General features: G+C 42.4%; 1 long non-coding RNA gene across 1 annotated transcript; it reads right to left on the reverse strand.

The window, feature by feature from the left end:
- Positions 1-5,148: 5,148 nt before the first annotated feature.
- On the reverse strand, positions 5,149-5,886 carry LOC143413613 (uncharacterized). Its single transcript, XR_013094222.1, has 3 exons — positions 5,528-5,886; positions 5,335-5,442; positions 5,149-5,257 (listed from the first exon to the last, which is right to left on the reverse strand). It is a non-coding gene; the product is annotated as an uncharacterized LOC143413613 (long non-coding RNA).
- Between the last annotated feature and the right edge of the window lie 9,602 nt (positions 5,887-15,488).

Consider the following 15,488-nt stretch of genomic DNA (forward strand, 5'->3'; position numbering starts at 1 on the left):
TGTATAGAAATCTCTGGTACGTAACACGTAACGTCATTTTTAGGGAGCGTCGCAGAGAAGTGAGGCTGTTTCTTTGTTTTTGTCGAGTTTTGATTGAAGACATGTTTCCAGTCCGTTTTTTACTCGTTTGTTTTTTCATTAATAACTTTACATTATCACAGAGAACAAGAAGGCGCTTTGTTTGTCACATTCACCTTATGTCTGTGAAGGTTCTCAGTCATCCAGGTCATCGTAGTCAAAGGAGCTTGCAAAGAAAAGCGTCTGGACTTCTTTAAGTTACTTGAAGACGTTTCACCTCTCATCCGAGAAGCTTCTTCAGTTCTAAGGTCAAATGGTGGAGAGTCCCAGATATAAACCTAGTGGGAGTTTCCCCCAACAGAGGGACAAAAGGACCCCTGATGATCCTCTAATCGCCTGAGCCAAGGTGTGAAACTGGGTGTGGGTCCCAATCAGCCAGAGTTTCGGGTGGGTTCATTGTGAAACCTGGCCCCACCTTATCATGCGAATTCCTGAGGTCAGATGGCCCAGGATGTGAGTGGGCGTTAAGGCGTCTGGGAAGGATCTCAAAACTGGATTATAGATGGCAGAGAGTTGGTGTCGTAAACCTCGCCTCTGTTCAAAGATGGTCGCTCACAGTGGACATAGATGCTTCTTTCACTCCTCTTACAAACCATCTGTCCTCTCTGTCCAAAATGTGAACATTAGCATCCTCGAAAGAGTGTCCTTTATCCTTAAGATGCAGATGGACTGCTGAGTCTTGTCCTGTGGAGGTGGCTCTTCTGTGTTGTGCCATGCGCTTGTGAAGTGGCAGCCACTTGGCAGCCACAGTGATAAATGGCTGAGATGGCTGCAGCTGTACGTGTGAGGTACCTACATATTTCAAGATGAATTTGCAGAGATGTCATGTTTGGTGCTTACAGACATCACACTGCATTTTGTGATTTCGTAGCTATTGTTGTGATATTTCGGAGCTTCCCATGATCACCGTGACAGTCATTCATTTTAACATAACCTTTCTATTCCTTTCAGGGATCCTCATTTTTTTTTTGGTGAGGAAGATCAGCAGCTGTGTCGACAGGCAACAGGTAACGGCATGCTTTTCTGTTAGTACTGTAGACCTTGGTCTGGTGCTCTTTTTTAGTTTAACACAGTATTTTCATTTGCTGAAGTGTAAAAAGCTTGTTCCAGGAGAAACAAACTTTAGTGAGTTCTGCAAAATGATTCCCACCATTGCACACTCTGTCAGCCTCCAGTGTGCCCTTTTTTTGTCCTTTAACTGAAGAAAGTCGGTATCAGAACATATGAGATAAGTGAGATCCTCATTTTGCCTGCTTATTTCAAGATACAACATTTTCACAAACTGCTGTAGGATAACCTTGCTATTTGTCTTTTCCAACACTTCTACATTCATCCATATTTCCTTGTCTGCTTCTTTCCAGGTGAAAAGTACCTGAAATGGGTGAAAGATTTTGTTTCCAAAAACAAAAGCATGTGCGTTCACCTGAAGAAGCCAAGTGGTGCTGACCTGTGGATAGAAGAGCTTGAGAACACCAAATACAACGGGGATGATGATGAAGTTAACGCCTGGGGAAAATTCTACCTTCCCGAGATTGTAAAAATGCAGGTTATTGGTGTGGTAAAGGGCACCTCATGTCCATGTGACGAGCTTGTGCTGATGACGCGTGAGGACAAAAAGCTGTACGGCTATGACGGAGAGGAGCTGCATCTGGTGGCTTCCAGTTTCCTGGAACTATGTGACAAAACGATAGAGTATCCAGCATCCAAGCGCTACTACAATGGAGAGGCCTTCAAAGATATGGTGAGAAGTTAGACTGCTAAGAATAAGACTGGGGATGCCTAGTGTTAGAGATCAATCACCTGAGCTTTTCTTTGTATTGTTGTGTGTTCTGTTTAGACTGAGGAGGACTGGAAAAAAGTTAAGATGAGTGATGTGGGGAGGAAACTGCAGGAAGAACATAAAAAGCTGGTAAATGAAACCCAGTCAGCGTTCGTAAGCCTAATATCATAGGTGGGTATTGGAGCTGAGTATCATCACTGATTTCTAGAACCTGTTCAATTCCAATTCACAAGGTCCCAATTAGATTCCATTTAATTCTTACTCAGAGAGTCAGAAACATTATAATTCTGATCATTTATCAGTACTGACACTTGTGAAACTTCATCAGAGGTGTGAGCATCACAGCAGATGCTTTTGTGTCAAAGTAACTGAGGATAAAACACAAAACCATGAAGCAGATTTTCCTGGCCTAGCTTTTTACAGTAGATAACCTTAAAAATATTATTCTGCAGTAGAACAAAAGCAGACGAGAACCACGACTCAACAAATGTACATTGGCTGATGCTGCTGAAGTGATTCAGAGGTTTTAATAAGAGGTTTTAATAGAGACACAGCAGAGCATTTTGCAGTTTCACTTAATTTGAAAAAAATAAAATAAAATTTGGTATTGAACAGCAGAAATGAGGCTGTCTTGTCGGAAGTCATTAAAAAAAAATGGCTGTAAACAACGGTAGACTGCTTCATAACAAGCAAGCGAATAATGCCAAAAACAGAGATTTGAGATGGGAAACGGTGTTCTTAAAGTACACTGAGAGAGGCAGAGAGCTGTGCTGTGTTGTTTTTCTGTGTGTGTTTTAATGGTGGTGGAAGCAAACCAGCAAAAGTAAGAGGGAATTCATGACAATGTTTATGTCAAGCGAAATGTGTCTTCTTTTGCTGCTGGTTTGGTTAGAGAGAGACAAAACGTGCAGCTTCAGGATCTGAGCAGCTTTCAGCACCAACGGCATCACAGCTCAGACTTGGATTCAGGATTAAGCCCTTTATGTTTGACTGTAGTGATTGTAGCTCTGTCCTTGTTATTAATCGCTTTAGTCAAACACAGCTATTGTTTGCTGGGATGTGTATATCCTTGACAGTTTGTATCTCAGAGTTATCAAAGACACTGTGGATAATCATCAAGAGATTGTTGTCCTCTTAATAATGACCTATTTGATTGTTTGTTTTTTCTTCTTCTTACAGATTCTGGTATTTGGCCAAAAGAGAGCTTCACAATTCTTGGCTTCACCTGTGGTAGAAAAATGACTGAAGTTATGCAACACTCTCTAAAATTAAAGCTATGCAACGCTTTAACATGAATGGCGAAGGAGTGCATCTCTTTTACTGTCTCTTCCTGTCCTCTTCTCAGTCTTTGTTGTGGCACCTCTGCTATGTGTTATAGAAAGCACTTGGAATCATGTTCAATACAAAAACACCAAACTCGTGGGATTGCCCTAGCAAGCAGTTGGTAAAAACTAATTAAAACTGATATATATCAGCTTCACTTTCTAGCTGCAAAAGCACGTTTCTGCAAAAGCATGCAGTTTCCTGTCAGCACTTTTTGGCACAGAGTGTACTCAGAGTTAGGCCTTTCTTATATAAAGCAATATAATCAGCATATAAACATTTAAGATGATAAATTTAAAGCTCAACAGTAACTGCTATAAACACATGTAGTGCTTTTGCTTAAGTAAATTATAGTTGGGATCATAATAAGAAAACATGTGTTTTTATTTTCTGTGTACCCTGGGTACAGACCAGTAGAAATATGGGATTCTTCCCAATAAATGCTGTCTGATAATGCTTCATATTGCATTAAACACTAGATATGTAAGCAAACAAACAAAAACCCATAGAAGCCAGTTTTAATTATTAAATGTGACAATTACATGGAGATGGAAAGTAAACATGCTTATACACGTCTCTGTGATTACAGAAAATCCACACAGATGCTGTCAGAGCAGAGAATCTTTGATTTATCAGAATGATGAATGCAAATGATTTCATGAAATCTCACTCTTGTTCTGGGTTGTAAAATTCACCTGTCCAGTTAAACCGAATCCTTTGCAACACAGTTCTAAGAACCCTACCAACCTCATCCTCAGCTCTCTGCCTCTTGTCCTTTTCAGCTGAGTATTCATCCACATGTGTTTCAACTTCTCTCTCATTTTCAAGCAAATTGCTCAGGCTCTCAGCTTCAGCACAGTTACCATATGGCCACTCTCTGAGGTCTTCTGTGTTCAAGCCAAACAAATTCTTACATGATCTGCAAGGCTTCATTCTGGCACCATCACGGAGACAAAAAGCCTCACACCTGATATTTCCAGGTACTTCAATTGTTCCATCAAAGTAATCTTTCTGGACTGTGTTTGGATAATAGGTCATCACCGCACCAGATACATATTTATGCCATTTGCTAAGACAGGAGGCAGCAATCATAATTTTCCCAGCGTTAGGACCTTTGGTGGACATGGAGACTCCGCAGTACCTTTCTGATTTGTTGGTTTGGGATTTTTGAGAAATGCAGATGGTGGACGAGACGAAAGCTGTTTTTTTATTATTCTCTTCTAAGTCCAAGTCTGTGAGGAGATCTTGCAGACTCTGCTTTATTTGCTCTTCATTCTCTGAGTTATTTTGCAGGACGATCTGAAAACAGTTACAGATCTGGTCAAAGTGTTGCACCTGATTATATAGTTGTTTTTCATAGAAAGTTGATCAACATGTTTGTTTCGCTGCTTGACTTATTTAACTATGCAGGACCATTGGATGCTTTTGGTTTAGACATTTTAAGATAGGGGGTGAAACAAGTCACAAAAATCGATTTAATTTTAAATCAATAAGCAAAAATCCATCTTTGTTCTCACTAATTTATAATTAAATTTGCTAATTGACCTTTTTTTTTCTATTTTGCTATGCCGGGCTGTCAAAACACGCTGAATTTAGAGTCTTTGAGCTTAACAGATCCAGCAGCTACACAGTGACAGCATCATATACGCCTTGAAGACTGTAAGCATCTCCAATAATGAGTCTGTTAGACATTATTTAGAACTAACAAATTCTGAAGCAAGTCTCCAGCTCTCCTGCAGTCTCTGTGTTTGGTGGAGAAGTATAGCTAGAAGCATATGTTGAAGTATAAGGTACAGTATGGATTTTCTTTGGATTTCTCAGTAAAAAAGCACTTTGCATTATACTTTCCTAAAAACTGGAAGTTTGTCAGATTGACTGAAAATGTGAGAAGAGTTATCTTACCATGTCGAGCACACAGGAGAAGGGACTTCGCCTGGGAAGCTGAGTCGAATACAACTTAAAAGGCCTGGGATATCTTCTCATTAAAGAACCCAAAACAAAAGGATTAGGGAAGATTTCTTCTGGAGAAAAGGGGATGTTGTTGATTTTGCCCAGAAACAACATGCTGTGAAGGATCTGTTGAGTGAAAACATATTTGCTTATTGTTAGTAGCGATAAACAGGACTGTCTTAAAAGTGTCAAAGGTAACACACCTCATCCACCAAGTGTTGACTTCCCGGAGTCATGTAAGAGCCCCGAACCATCCTCTTGGTAATCTTGTAGGCATTAGTTTTGAACCTCCTTTGAGAAATTGTTGTCTTCTAAAATGATAATGATCGAGCAGTTAGGGATTTAAAGACACAGGAGATCTGATAACTTTGGCTACAGCAGAGTCTGCAGACATACCTATTTTGCTCTTGGTCGGCCTATTTTAAACATGAGAGAAAACATAGTTAGTGAAATGTTGATAACATACAATGACTATCATTGGTGGCTGAAAAGATGCCAGGTAACAAGTGAAAAGCTGCTACTTACCATCGCCACAATCTAAGAATGAAACAGGAAACACTGAGCGAGTTGCCTCCATCTTAAAGCTGTTGATCATGTGATTTAAAGGAAAGCCACACCCAGCTCTTTCCTGGAATTTTACTCGACTGTAGAAAACTGCTCCATTTGCCCCGCCCACCCATGATCTTTAATATCTACCAAAAACAACCTTTTGGTTGTCAGTAACCAGCCGATCGTTTTCGCGATTAAAAAGTGGCTTTTTGCGGCGGCGTTCCCACCGCGAGCAGAACTCCGGCTCAAAAACCGCTGTTTTTGAACACTTTTATTTACTTGAGCATTTTAATGGGCTTACTTTGAAACAAAGTGCGATTGAATGATTATTGTTATGTGTTGTCTGTTAGACAGCTGTTTTCCTTTATTGTTGTTTTTGTATTGTTTGTAGCGAACGCTACTGGAATGTATAGATTAAGCTACGTAGCCAAGATGATTAATAATTTAACTGTTGTACATTGGTTGATGATGATTTGCATTGTTACATAGGCTTGCAGAAAAATATATTTGTTTACCGGTAAACTGAATCGAACTTGATGTGCTAATGGACGTTTTTCTGACCTACAGGTCAGGTTTTGTTCCCTCCCTTTGAATTGATCTTCTTCATATTGAAGTGGCGAGCCGGTAGGACCATTCTTTGTTTCCTCTTTCCCCCACTTAGCCGTCTTTGGATTACGGACATATTTCCCCATTTGTATGAAGCTGGACTCTAAGGAGGAATACCTTAAAAGTGAACTTTAAAAAGAAGAGGACCAAAAAGGACTTTTGCACAGAAAGATCACAGCATTGATTTATTATTTAATTGTGGGCATTTATGTTGTGTGTTGTGTTAATTATTTTGTTCCATTTCCCCTTTCCTCCATTTATTCAATATATTTTTGGTACAAGATATTGCAGTCTTTGGTCTCATCATTCACACCATCTAGGCTCCATAAAGAACTATTTCTTCTGCGCGTCAGTCAGTAAACTCATCCATTGAAATAAAACTAGTCCTTAAATAACTTTGAGTTACACAGTGGCAAATGTAATAGAGAAAGACACAGGGCCACCTGAAATCTGTCGTCCTATCTGATTCAAAACCAACATGTAGGAGAATCTGGAATCTTTGATTTTGAGTTAAAAATAAAATATGGGTAAAATGCAGAAATGTTTTTACTAACATGTACTAACAGAGACTTGGAGGAGAGAGACCTAATGTTTAATAATCCACATTTCACTGCTTTACTCTTTGGTTCAGATGTGGATAATGTATTGTTCTTTCTTTGTGATTGTTTATGTTTAAGTTGTTTGTTGCTGGTTTTTAGTTTTTTTGTCTGTTTGGAAGCTGACACAGTCTCTATGGAGATGGGTTTTTTGGGGGGTAGCAGGAGGAGAGAAGCTGCAGAGAGGCGTGTAAGACTGCAACTCTGCTTCCTGGTCCCAACTCTGGATAGTCATATTTTGGGGGGTTTAATAAACTACTACTCCATGATGTAAAGCTGAAGTATTACACAGCTTTATGAACCTCCTGTTATCCTGGTAGACGAGTACAGCAATAAATCTTTTACTTGAACATCTTCTGGCTCCAATAAGCTTTGAAATGTGACCATGAAGTTAGAGACACACTGACTGAAACCCACAGCTGTGACTGGATCACATCCACACACAGTGTAGCTGCTGTCTCTGTGTGAGGTCTGTGTATATATGTATATACACTGAACAAAAATATAAACGCAACACCTTTGTTTTTGCTCCCATTCCCCATGGGATGGACGTAGAGACCTAAAATTCATTCCAGATACACAATATAACCATCCCTCCCAAACAGTGGTCACAAATCAGTCCAAATGTGTGGTAGTGGGCACATCTGCCATATTGAGATAATCCATCCCACCTCACAGGTGTGCCACATCAGGATGCTGGTCTGACATCATGAGTAATGCACAGGTGTACCTCAGACTGCCCACAACAAAAGGCCACCCTGGAATGTGCAGTTTTTTGCGCTATTGGGGGTCTGGGGACCCAGAACCGGTCAGTATCTGGTGTGACCACCATTTGCCTCATGCAGTGCAACACATCGTCGCATGGAGTCTATCAGATTGTCAATTGTGGCCTGTGGAATGTTGGTCCACTCCACTTCAATGGCTGTGCGAGGTTGTTGGATATTCGTGGGAACTGGTACACGCTGTCGTATACGCCGGTCAAGCACATCCCGAACATGCTCAATGGGTGACATGTCCGGTGAGTATGCTGGCCATGCAAGAACTGGGACATTCTCAGCTGCCATCTGCCCTGAACAATGTGAACCATGATTCATCCGTGAAGCGCACACCTCTCCAACGTGCCAGACGCCATCGAATGTGAGCATTTGCCCACACAAGTCTGTTACGGCGACGAGCTGGAGTCAGGTCAAGACCCCGATGAGGACGACGGGCATGCAGTTGAGCGTCCCTGAGACGGTTTCTGACAGTTTGTGCAGAAATTGTTTGGTTGTGCAAACCAATTGTTCCAGCAGCTGTCTGGGTGGCTGGTCTCAGACGATCTTGGAGGTGAACCTGCTGGATGTGGAGGTCCTGGGCTGGTGTGGTTACACGAGGTCTGCGGTTGTGAGGCCGGTTGGATGTGCTGCCATATTCTCTGAAACGCCTGTGGAGACGGCTTATGGTTGAGAAATGAACATTCAATGCACGGGCGACAGATCTGGTTGACATTCCTGCTGTCAGCATGCCAATTGCACGCTCCCTCATTGCTTGTGGCATCTGTGGCATTTTGCTGTGAGACAAAACTGCACATTCCAGGGTGGCCTTTTGTTGTGGGCAGTCTGAGGTACACCTGTGCACTACTCATGATGTCAGATCAGCATCCTGATGTGGCACACCTGTGAGGTGGGATGGATTATCTCAATATAGCAGATGTGCCCACTACCACACATTTGGACTGATTTGTGACCACTGTTTGGGAGGGATGGTTATATTGTGTATCTGGAATGAATTTTAGGTCTCTACGTCCATCCCATGGGGAATGGGAGCAGTAACAAAGGTGTTGCGTTTATATTTTTGTTCAGTGTATTTATGCTTATATTCATATTCTCTTATTCCCCTTTATTTGATATCCTAATTCTGTGCTGTGTAAAAATTTGTCGGTGTTCTGCTACTACAAACTGGATTCCCTGGAGGATAAACATGAGGGATTCATAAAGTTCTATCTCTCTGTTAAAATCCCCCAAAATAAATGAAATGTGAATTTCAGGCAGACATGTTTTTAAAAGAGTCACTTTAGAATAGAATAGAATAGAATTCAACTTTATTGTCATTGCACATGCACAGGTACAGGGCAACGAAATGCAGTTTGCATCCATCCAGAAGTGCTTTAGTGATATAGATATATTACAATATATATTAGCAATAGTATAGATATGTAAGTATATTACAGAAATGGGTCTATTATGGTATGTTATAATGTACACGGTATGAAGTATGTTGTGAATATTCTATAACTAAGTATGTACAGGCTGTAGTGAGTACAAGCTATGTACAGGCTATGAACAGGATATAAATATGAAAAACTATACAGAATATGAAATAAATAACTTTACAGAAATTTGAGATATACAGCTATACAGAAATGGGAACTATGCAAGTTGTAAACAGTTGTAGGATTAAAGATTATTGAATGTACAGAATGATTATTTACACAGAGCTATACAGTAGTGCAGTTAAGATAAGTGAGGGTGTAGATAGTTTCTACAGAGGCTATATGAAGTGCTAGTGGTTGTGAGTGGTGGTTCAGTCCATGTTATTATTGTGTGTTTGAGGGTACAGTTGTCCATTGTGGGGGTGTGTATGTTCAGTGCATGAGTTTAACGTGGGTCAGATGTCAGGAGGCAGAGTTCAGGAGTCTGACAGCTGTGGGGAAGAAGCTGTTCCGGTACCTGGTGGTCTTAGTCCGGAGGCTCCTGTGGCGCCTCCCAGAGGGCAGGAGGGTGAAGACTCCATGTGATGGGTGACTGGGGTCTTTGATGATTTTCCCAGCCCTTTTCAGACACCGCTTCCTGTAGATGTCTTTTATGGCAGGAAGTGGTGCTCCGGCGATGCGCTGGGCAGTTTTCACGACCCTCTGCAACGCCTTCCGGTCCGAGGCAGAGCAGTTCCCGTACCAGACTGTTATACAGTTGGTCAGGATGCTCTCGATGGTGCAACGATAGAAGTTCACCAGGATGTCTGAGGACAGGTGGTTCTTCCTCAGGGTCCTCAAGAAGAAGAGGCGCTGGTGAGCCTTCTTGACCAGCTTGGAGCAGTTGGTCGTCCAGGTGAGATCCTCGGAGATGTGGACTCCCAGGAACTTGAAGCTGCTCACACGCTCCACAGCCGTCCCCTTAATGTGGATGGGTGGATGTGGGTCAGCATTCCTCCTGTAGTCCACGATGAGCTCCTTGGTCTTCTCGGTGTTAAGCAGCAGGTTGTTTGTGTCGCACCACTCAGCCAGACGATCCACCTCCTCCCTGTAGGCAGCCTCATTGTTGTCACTGATGAGGCCAATCACCGTGGTGTCATCTGCAAACTTAATGATGGTGTTGGAACCATCAGCAGGTCTGCAGTCGTGGGTGAAGAGGGAGTAGAGGAAAGGGCTCATCACACAGCCTTGTGGTACACCGGTGTTCATTGTGATGGTAGATGAGCAGTGGTTATCCAGCCGGACATGTTGGGGGCGGTTGGTCAGGAAGTCCAGTAACCATTTGCAGATGAGGGAGCTGATGCCCAGGTCTGTCAGTTTCCTGATGAGTTGTGAGGGGTGGATTGTATTGAACGCTGAACTGAAGTCTATAAACAGCATTCTGGCGTAGGTGTTGTTGTTGTCCAGGTGTGAGAGGACAGAGTGCAGTGCGATGGAGACTGCATCCTCTGTGCCCCTGTTATGGCGGTATGCGAATTGGTGGGGGTCCAGGGTGGGGGGGAGACAGGATTTGAAGTGTGCTAGGACCAGCTGCTCTAAGCACTTAGTGATGATGGGGGTGAGTGCTACTGGGCGGTAGTCATTGAGGCAAGATGGGTTGGAGTTTTTGGGTATCGGGACGATGGAGGTGGATTTGAAGCAGGCCGGTACCACAGCGTGGGCCAAGGACAGATTGAATATGTCTGTGAGCACTCCTGCAAGCTCCCCAGAACACGCTCTGAGAACACGCCCGGGGATGCCATCTGGACCTGCAGCCTTGTGGACATTGATCCTGCTCAGCACCGCTCCTACATCGGTGGGGGAGAGAGTCAGAGGTTGGTGGTCTGGCGTCATGTCTGCTTTGGTTGTGGTTGTGGGGTTCCCTCGCTCAAAACGAGCATAAAAGTTGTTGAGCTCGTTGAGGAAGGAGACATCAGAGGATGCGGGGGAGGGTTTGGTGGTCCTGTAGTCTGTAATGGTCTGGAGTCCTTGCCACATGCGTCGGGGGTTGGAGTTGGAGAAGTGTTCTTCTACCTTCTTTTTGTAATGGTGTTTGGCTTTTTTGATGCCCTTCTTTAGATTAGCCCTGGCTGTGCTGTAGGCGTGTGTATCTCCTGACCTAAAGGCGGTGTTGCGGGCCTTCAGGAGGAGACGAACATCCCGGTTCATCCAAGGCTTCTGGTTGGGGTACATGGTGATCCGTTTCTGGGTGGTAACACTGTCTGTGGTTTCGGAGATGTAATCCAGTACAGATGAGGCGTACTGGTCCAGGTCTGTGTGGGTGAACATATTCCAGTCTGTGTTTTTAAATCTGTCCTGGAGGCACTGCCTCTGTCCCCTCTGGCCACACTTTAATTGTCCTCACAGCAGGTTTCACACGTTGGATGAGTGGTGAATACCTAGGTGTGAGGAACAGGGAGAGATGGTCCGATTGTCCAATGTGGGGGAGGGGTGTGGCTTTGTAGGCTCCAGCCAGGTTGGAATACACATGGTCTAAAGTCTTGTCTCCTCTGGTGTGGCAGGAGACATGTTGGTGGAATCTGGGGAGGACTGTCTTTAAGTTGGTGTGGTTGAAGTCGCCAGCAACAATAAAAGCAGCCTCGGGGTGTTTATTCTGGTGTTTGTTGATGGCTGCAGAAAGTTCTTTCATGGCTAACCTAGCATTAGCGTCGGGGGGGATATACACGGCAGTGAGTATGATTGAAGTGAGTTCTCTGGGGAGATAATAAGGTCTGCATTTGACCATTAAAAACTCCGCATTAGGTGAGCAGTGACTCTCAGTAGTAGTGGAGTTCATGCACCAAGCATTGTTAATATAAATGCACAAACCTCCACCTCTGGTCTTGCCGGAGTCATCTGCTAGCCTGTCGGCTCGGTGTGTGTGGCGTCCTGCTAACTTGATAGCATTGTCCGGGCAGCTGTTGTTCAACCATGTTTCGGTGAAAAACATGACATTTGAGTCCATAATCCGTCTGTTGTTAGTGATGGAGAGCCGTATCTCATCCATTTTGTTTGCCAGAGAACGGACATTGGCAAGGAAAATACTGGGTAAAGGCAGCCGGTGTGGTGTTAGCTTTAGCTTAGCCCGTAGCCCTCCGTGCCTACCTCGCCTTTGTTTACGATCTCGGCGCCGTCTGCGTGCACTTCCGCCCGGCCGGGGAGAGTGGGCAGCCTCCGGTGTTCTGGAGATCTCTGGGATGAGTCGGAGATCAGCGATAAAACTGTTGGAGTTGTGAGTCCAGATGTCCAGAAGCTCTTGTCTGCTGTAGGTCAGCAACGCACAGCAATTCTGGACGAATAATCCGGTTAAAAGTTGCATTTAACCTGTGCGATTTTTTTATTATAAAAAGAAAAGGTTTTCCACATATGCAAAAAGTGCCCTTTTTTCCCCCTGGAGCACTTGCCCCCCAAAATGTCTGTGCACGCCACTGGCAGTACTATTAAAATAAGTACACAATGCACTACTGATGAGCAAACCATGTGGCCAAACACTTTAAGAGACAGACTGGGATCATACCATTATGTGAAAGAGGACGGAAATGTCCCATAGACAGCAAGGGTAGTGGTAGAGACCAGTACACAGAGAAATGGGAGCTGTACTGAAATGCAAGCGTGTCAGGAAAGAGTGAAAAGGCAAAATGAGCAGCATCTGGCTGCATTTCAGTGATATTGGAGACCACAAAGCTGAGTGCAACATTTATACAGGAGATATACAGAAGACGCTGAGAGTAGAACTGATAAAATTAGGAGATGGCTAAAGTGAGACCCATTTTTATTTCCACCCATTTTCCACTGTGGAGGACAAAAGGTTTCAAACTGGTCCAGGTCTTAAACCTCACGTGTTCTTCCTAATAGCAGTAAATGGATAGAAATAAGGCTTTTATGAAAACACTGAATAAAACTTGCTGCCTTTAAAAAGACTAAATGTACAGTTCAGTATTGAATACTACATAAAATAAACTATATATAAAGTGTGTCTGAATGGCAGAGATGCAGAAATATGTGCATGTAGCACAGAGCCACAGCTCAGTGTCTGAATGAGTCTCACAGACCTGAATGTGCTGTTGAAGCCATTTATAATTATAACGTAATTCTTTACTCGTTTGATCTGCTCCTTACCACAAGCCACCAGACGTAGAAGGTTTTGGACTTTTAACTATATTTTCTGAAGTTTTACAACTTTTCTTACTGTTAAAAACCTTGTTATGGCCATTCATGCTGTACAAAGTAATTAGACACTTGTGGTATCTACAGAAATGTCAGAATCTCAGCTAAAAGTTCACAAAACCATCTCAACAACCACCAAACAGCTAAAACAGCAGGTGAGCAGATCACACAAAAAAGATGTAAACACAAATCCCCCTGATCATCTGTTTTTTAAACATGAAGCTTAGTTTTGGACGTTCATTTACCGCTGGTTCAGTGAATTTTGGTTGGACAGTGATGAAACCTGCAGCCTCAGAATCTGTGAGAAGTCTGCTTTCAGCACGCAACAGCATTGTTGTGTTGTGTGCTGTGGATCCACCTCTGCAAACTCATCACTGTTTCACCATCATGTTTCTACTTAGACAATAACAAAGGAAGAAGTTCCCAGGAACTACTTCCTGTCTTGTTAACATAAGAGTATGTTGCCCTTCAAAACACCTCCACTTCTCCTCTTATTAGAGGACTGCCTTATTATTAATCTGCTAATTCTGTCAGTTGATGAAAGGAAAATGCTTGATCTCACCTGAGAGATTCCAGTGTACAGTGTGGACTCTTCAGTCCTTCAGACAGAAGCTTCACGCCTGAATCCTTCAGGTTAATGTTACTCAGGTCCAGCTGTCTCAGATTAGAGGTCTGAGAGCTGAGACCTGAGGCCAAAGCTTCACAGCTTCTCTCTGACAGGTCACAGTGACTCAGTCTGAAAAATAACAGATAAACAATTACAAAAATAAAACACTTATGTTGAAGTGTAGTGAGATACTATTATATTTAGCAATATTTAATCTTGTTTTGTCAGGAAACTGAGCACTGATGCAGAGCAACATGTGGAGAGAATCAGAGGAGAAGAAGTGAAGAGAGAACAGCAGTAAAACAACACTGAATTGTTCAGTGTGCTTTTGATATCAACAGAATGTGTCAAATTTCTTTGTTTTGTATTTGTTTTAGTAGAATTGATGGTTATCACTTAGATAACAACCACAGGCCAGGTCTAAATTGCACTTTGGTGACAGTTTGGACATGGACAATTTGTGCTCCATTGTATTCAGTATTGAACAAACTGAGTACCGATGACCACTTAATATTTTTGATATTTTATTTGAGTTGTTCCACCTGATCTGTGTTAACTAGAATAAACATTTAAAAGCTAAAGCTATGATCACATATGTACTTACCAGAGATGGGCAGTAACGCGTTACTGTAATCTGATTACTTTTTTCAAGTAACAAGTAAAGTAAGGGATTACTATTGCAAAATCGGTAATTAGATTACCGTTACTTTCCCGTAGGAACGCTGCATTACTGCGTTATTAAAACTGTGATTTTTTGCGAGAATGTCTCACGACAGTGACGAGTGCGCCGTCAGTGACAACAGCTGTGTGCAGATCAACAATGGATCACATATCGATTGTGGGAGACAGTATGAGCGTGCAGCGTTTAAAGCGTGGAAGTACTGACCTTACTTTGAGTTTGATTCCATAAAAAGTGACAAAAACATTAGCGTCCGCTGTGCGTGGGAAGAAAACTTTTTACAAGGAAAAAAAAAAACCCTAAACTTCCAAGCAAGCTCAGAGTGCCCAACGGCGTAATGGGAAATTCACAGAGAAACTCGCGGATTCTTCAACTGACCGCGGCACACCTGCACCAGGGTAAGCCTCCGCCTACCCCACTCCTGCTTTACAGGTGAAAATAGAGCAACAGGACCGCTGAGTCTTTGACTTTATTTATTTTCTGCTGTGTTTTACTTGCATTTATTTGAAAGAGTGAGTGTAAACACAAAAATATTTTATTTTATGTGCTGGAATGTGCAGAAAATAGGTTTAAATGTTAAACTAATTTATTCAAGTCAGAGAATATTGCATATAATTAAATTTTTGCTTGATGCATAAAGTTAAAAGATTAAAACTGATAAAACAAGTAAAAAAAAGAGACTTTTCCATTTGATTACATTTTGTATGATGGATTATGTAGAAAAAGTAGAATTGGGCTGAAAGATCTATCGCTTTATCACCTCTTCAGGTTGTAAATCGTGTTTTTAAAAAGTAACTAAGTAACTAAGTAATTAATTACTTTTGAAAATAAGTAAAGTAATGGGATTAGTTTTTTGGGGAAGTAATCAGTAATAAGATAAAGATAAGATAAGATAACCTTTATTAGTCCCACACATGCAGTGCCGTAGCTCCGCAAACGCACAT

Source organism: Maylandia zebra, linkage group LG2, assembly GCF_041146795.1.
Source record: "Maylandia zebra isolate NMK-2024a linkage group LG2, Mzebra_GT3a, whole genome shotgun sequence".
NCBI lineage: Eukaryota > Metazoa > Chordata > Actinopteri > Cichliformes > Cichlidae > Maylandia > Maylandia zebra.